The sequence below is a fragment of the Suncus etruscus genome, chromosome 2 (genome assembly GCF_024139225.1).
Source record: "Suncus etruscus isolate mSunEtr1 chromosome 2, mSunEtr1.pri.cur, whole genome shotgun sequence".
Taxonomy (NCBI): Eukaryota; Metazoa; Chordata; class Mammalia; order Eulipotyphla; family Soricidae; genus Suncus; species Suncus etruscus.
The window spans coordinates 84,127,511-84,133,480 of NC_064849.1; positions in this window are offsets into that span (position 1 = coordinate 84,127,511).

The following is a 5,970-nucleotide window of genomic DNA, read 5'->3' on the forward strand; positions in this document are numbered from 1 at the left end:
GACCTTATAGGATAATGAGGAGTGTACCTGGGTTGGCCACATGCAAGGCAAGTGCTTTATCTTCTCTGGCCCGTATTGTCTTTTATTTAATGTTAGACCTATCTTATGTCTACATTTTTTGTTTTGTTTTGTTTTTTCTCTCTTTTTTCTTTTTTTTTTACTACCCCCAGACTATGTCTACTTTTTTATCTTTTATTTTTTACCATTCCCAGTGGCATCACACACACATATACAAACACACACATGGGTTACTCTGTGGTCCAGCCCTATGAACTCTCTTTTTGAAAGTAGAATTCTTTGAAATAGTTGATTTTATTTGGGAATTATAAATGAGAATGGTTTTTAGAATGCAAAGTTTTAGAATATAAGTTAATCACTTCTTGAAATAAAAGTGTCTATGATATGAGTAAAATATGACCAGTTTGAAGTCTTTCAGAGTGCATAATAATGGAAGAACAGCTAACATCAAGAATACATGCTTTGTCTTAAATACCATGTGGGACGTTTATTTTTGTTTTGTAGATGAAGAAATTCTGCCCCAAAAGAAACTAAGTTGCATGCAGAAGGCTAGAGCTGCAAGGAGAGGCATTGCTAGAAGTGAACTTAGGCATCCTGATCAAAGGACCTTTATCTTCACTTGAGTGATATTTATCACCAGAAAGATATCTCAACTTCCACTTCATTACTTCACCACACTCTAATGACCATTCTCTACATGTCAGCTGTTCCCTCCCTGAAGCCTCATTCCCCCCCCCCCATTCTTCCTAGGTAACTTGACCCTATCTGCAAGACCCCGCCCATTTCCTGGGAGGGGTCTTGGAAAGGGTAGATAAGGCTTTAACCAGGGGGGATTAGGGCCTTTTGGTCTTTTGCCAGCATGGAAGTCAAAGGGAAGATGGCTGAAAGGAGTTAAGATGCAGGTCTAGCTAAGAATGGCTGAATGCTTAAAAGGTTATGATATAGGCCAGACATGTGGTGGATAGGGCATGAATAAAGTTGATGCTTCCTGAAGCCTGCCTGTGAGTGAGTTCAATACCCGTCGCTTTCCTGGACCCCAGACTTGCTGGTTGATGGGGGATGAAGCCACGTGGCCATGGCCTAAGAATAAAGGCCTCCATCCACCTCTATCCAGCACCATTGTTAATTATTTAATTCTACAACTGGCGCTCGGAACTTGGATGTAAACCCTGGACCCAAGAAAACAGCGATTATGGTGAGATTTCTGCTTTTCAGTTTTATTTTGGCTTTTTTCAGATGTACTGAGCCCAAAACCCTGGGACACATGCAACCATGTTCAAAGATGGCCGCAACCCCTTCTGGGGACACAAAGGCCTATGAAACATGGGAGGTGGAAGCTTGCATCACCTCCATCCCAGGCCCAGGCCCAGGACTTAAACTTTGTTACAATAAACAAAAACCTCAGCCTCCTCAAAGAGTGATTAAAAGCCTAGATTGGAAACAGAGGAGGAAAAAGACTGTATTTAAAGTGGACTGATTTTCTGAGAACAACCTTCGGCTTGAATTTGGATTTCGATTTTGAAAATTTCAGACTGGACTTTTAGAACTCTGAACATCCAAAAGCCCCCTGCAAAAAAAAAAGCTGTGGCCGAGAAGCCACAGCGGCTGTGGCAGTGGAACCTGCTTCCAAAGTGCAGCCTGGAGGGGAGAAAAGGCAGTGGTGATCAGGACAGGTGCCCGTCCTGCAGCAAAGAAGCAGTGAAAAACTCCTAATCAGCCCAGAAATGGCAACACCTGTGGCTTGGCTCGGCTCTGCTATGGAAAAACAGCAAGCCTGGAATCCACTCTCCAGATCACAAAGGTGAAATGGCGCCAGCGAACAGGCCTGTAGAAAGTTTAAAGAAGCCACGTGGTGAAATCAGCGTGGGACAAACCAGCATCTGGAGTTATGGTTTTAGGTGTAGGGACTAAGTGGGTAGTCATATATTTTACTCATAGTTGGTGATGGGATGTTTTAGTTAGTTAGTGGTTTAAAAGAAATTAAAAAAAAGAGTAATAACAGCTTAGCCCATTTAAAGATCTGATTTCTAACCGCCTGCATCTTTGTCTTGATTAAGTCATTTTCTTCATAATTTAAATGTGTTTTGTTTTCCATAGTTAATATTTTCAATTGCAAAATGTTTTACTGTGTGTATTTTAATGTACTTAGCCTGTTTTTAAAATGTATGTTATGCATTTATGCTGTAGTACTTGTGTGTAGGGAAGGTTAATAGGAACAGAAAGTTCCCCCAAAATAGTTTAATAGGTATAGGAACATGAAAGTTTCAGGATAGTGCTTGGTAGAAAAGCATTAAGAAAATTTTAAGATACAGGTGTATAGTATATTTTGCAGAAATGTTGTATTTTTAAAAAGGGATGGTATGTTAATTTTCACTTTATTACATTGTTGCATGAAAATATTAACCCACCTTTGGCTAAAGGTGGAGTCAGGATTACAAAAGGTTCTTTTATATTTCAGGGAAGGGGGAGATGAAGCTTCATCCCCCCTCCCCATTCTTCCTAGGTAATTTGACCCTACCTGCAAGACCCCGCCCATTTCCTGGGAGGGGTCTTGGAAAGGGTAGATAAGGCTTTAACCAGAGGGGATTAGGGCCTTTTGGTCTTTTGCCAGCATGGAGGTCAAAGGGAAGATGGCTGAAAGGAGTTAAGATGCAGGTCTAGCTAAGAATGGCTGAATGCTTAAAAGGTTATGATATAGGCCAGACATGTGGTGGAAAGGGCATGACTAAAGTTGATGCCTCCTGAAGCCTGCCTGTGAGTGAGTTCAATACCCGTCACTTTCCTGGACCCCAGACTTGCTGGTTGATGGGGGATGAAGCCACGTGGCCATGGCCTAAGAATAAAGGCCTCCATCCCCCTCTATCCAGCACCATCACTAATTATTTAATTCTACACCTCCCCTTCCTCTAAATGAACAAGTAATGAGACTTGTAAAATTATATGGGAGTTGTTGAGTCTTATATGGTTTCCTACATAGACTTCCCCACCTTTGTTTTTTCCCTAACACTTTTTTTTGGACTTTGGACTCAGCAAACACTGTTATTTGCCGAACCCAATGCCCACTCCCTTCCACATACAATCTTTTCTCTTGTCACTATACAGAGCTTCATAAGCATCCACACTGTTGTGACTTTTCAGTGACAGTTGACCAGATACCACCATCTTGGCAAAGTGACTTAGGCAAAAGCTTCATAAGGGAGCTCCAGGGAACTTTATGATTTCCTCATAAAATAGAGTCAGGTTAGTGAGATATTCTTGCTTCTGCTTTTGAATGGTGATTGTGGCAAGAACTGAAACCACTTTCTTTAAATTGCAGAGCTAAGAGAACTTCAAATACATTGCTTCTGCCATCATCATTAAACATTTAGGCCAATGCCAGCAGCCACTTACGTCTTGTTTTTTTGTTAGTGAGAAAGCAAAACCATTCCTGTTTTGTTTTTACCAGAAAAGAAAGCAATTGTATTGTAAACAGAACACCAAATCTTCTAATTATTTTTACCACTTTCTTGTGGAATTTTCAGCCAAGAATTTATGTTTGTTTGTCTCTTGATTTTCTTTAACTCCAGGCCATAAAACCCAAGACCCCAACAGAACCTTGGACGTGTCTTCCTGAATGTTCCATGGGCATCTCAACATTATACGTTAAAATTTCAGCTTGTTAACTTCCTTCCCACAAACCCTCAAATTCAAATTCAAACCTCCTGTGTTTCTTTCCTCAGCCAATGGCATCCCAACCCACAGAGGTGCCCAAGGCAGGATGGAAACATTCTCTTTACATTTTGCCCTCCCCTGGGCTGCTTCCTTGATATCATTCTAACTTCTCTTCTCCACTCTCCCTGACAGCATCTTAATACTGTGCCTTGCCAGCTTTCTTCAATAGTCTTTTATCTCTTCTTCTAGTTTCCAGTTTTGTTTATACCAATTCCCCAACTTCTGTTGGGGTAATTTTTTTTCAAGCCACAAACTAGTCACTTTATCCTCTGCTTAAAATGTTTCCAAAGAATCCTCTTGGTCTTCAGAATGAAATTCCCAATTTTATACAAATTCCTTAACATGGTACCTAAGGTTCTGGACTTTCAAGTAGTATATTTTCCCTCTGAACCGCAAAATATAACCTCAAAACAATTCACTTCACAAGTTAACAAATTCAATTGATATGGATGGAAATGACGTCATTTTTAATTGTTATTTTGAGTCTCCTGTCCAATTTTTCTATCTTAAGCAAATATGGGTATAAGCCTTCCTCTCAATTCTTGAGCTTATTAAAAACCATCATATCAAAGGCTATGAAGCTCTAATTAGACTTGGGAAATGCTCTTGTTATCATTATGACAAATATCTACTTCACATGGTTCTTTTTTTTTAAGTTAATTTAACTTTATTTTTTCTTTATTTAAGCACCATGATTATATACAAGATTGTAGTTGGGTTTCAGTCATAAACATAACACCTTCCTTCACCAGTGCAATATTCCCACCACCAATGCCCCCCATCTCCCTCCTTCCTCATCTGTATTCAAGACAGGCATTTTATTTCTCTCACTCATTAATATTGTCATGATAGTGTAGTCATCTCTATAACTAAACTCACACTTCATGTGAGTTTCATCGAGAACCAGTCCATCCAGCCCTCATCTCTGTTGTCTCTAGCATAATTACAATAATGTCTTTTATTTTTCTTAAAACCCATAGATGAGTGAGACTATTCTGTTTCTATCTCTCTCCCTCTGACTTATTTCACTCAGCATAATAGTCTCCATGTTCATCCATGTATAGGAAAATTTCATGACTTCATCTCTCCTGCTGGCTGCATAACATTCCATTGTGTATATGTACCACAGTTTCTTTGGTCATTCATCTGTTGAAGAGCATTTTGGTTGTTTCTAGAGTCTGTGCTATAAATAGTAAATAGCACTGCAATGAATATAGATGTGAGTAAGGCATTTTTGTATTGTGTTTTTGTGTTCCTAGGGTATATTCCTAGGAGTGGTATAGCTGGATTATATGGAAGCTCAATTTTCATTTTTTGAGGAATATCCATTCTGTTTTCCATAAAGGCTGGATTAAACAACATTTCCACCAGCAGTGATAAGAGTTCCTTTCTCCCCACATCCCTGCCAGCACTTCTTGTTCTTGTTCTCTGTGATGTGTGCCAGTCTCTCTGTGGTGTGAGATGGTAACTCATTATTTTGATTTGCATCTCCCTGATGGCTAGTATAGTGGAGCATTTTTTCATGTGCCTTTTAGCCATTTGTATTTATTCTTTGAGGAATTTTCTGTTCATTTCTTCTCCCTGTTTTTTGATGGGGTTGGATGTTTTTTCTTGTTAAGTTCTGTCAGTACCTTGTATATTTTCAATATTAACCCCTTATCTGATGAGTAGTGGGTGAATAGTTTCTCCCATTCTGTGAGTGGCTTTTGTGTCCTAGGAACTATTTCTTTTGAGGTGCAGAAGCTTTTCAGCTTAATATAGTCCCAACAGTTTATCTTTGCTTCCACTTGTTTGAAGAGTGCTGTTTCCTTCTTGAAGATACCTTTAGTCTTGATTTTATGGAGTGTTTTATTTATATGTTGTTATGTATACTTTATGGTTTCAGGCCTGATATCAAGGTTTTTAATCCATTTGGATTTGACCTTTGTGCATGGTGTTAGATGGAGGTCAGAATTTGCTTTTTTGCAAGTGACTGACCAGTTGTGCCAACATCACTTCTTGAAGAAGCTTTCTTTGCTCCAATTGCATTTTTTGTTCCTTTATCTAAAATTAATTGATTGTATATCTGGAACACATTCTCTGAATATTCAAGTCTATTCCACTGATCTGAGCATCTGTTTTTATTCCAGTACCATGCTGTTTTAATGACTATAGCTTTGTAACACAACTTAAAGTTGGGGAAAGTGATGCCTCCCATCATATTCATTTTCCCAAGGGTTGCTATAGCTATTTGTAGGTGTT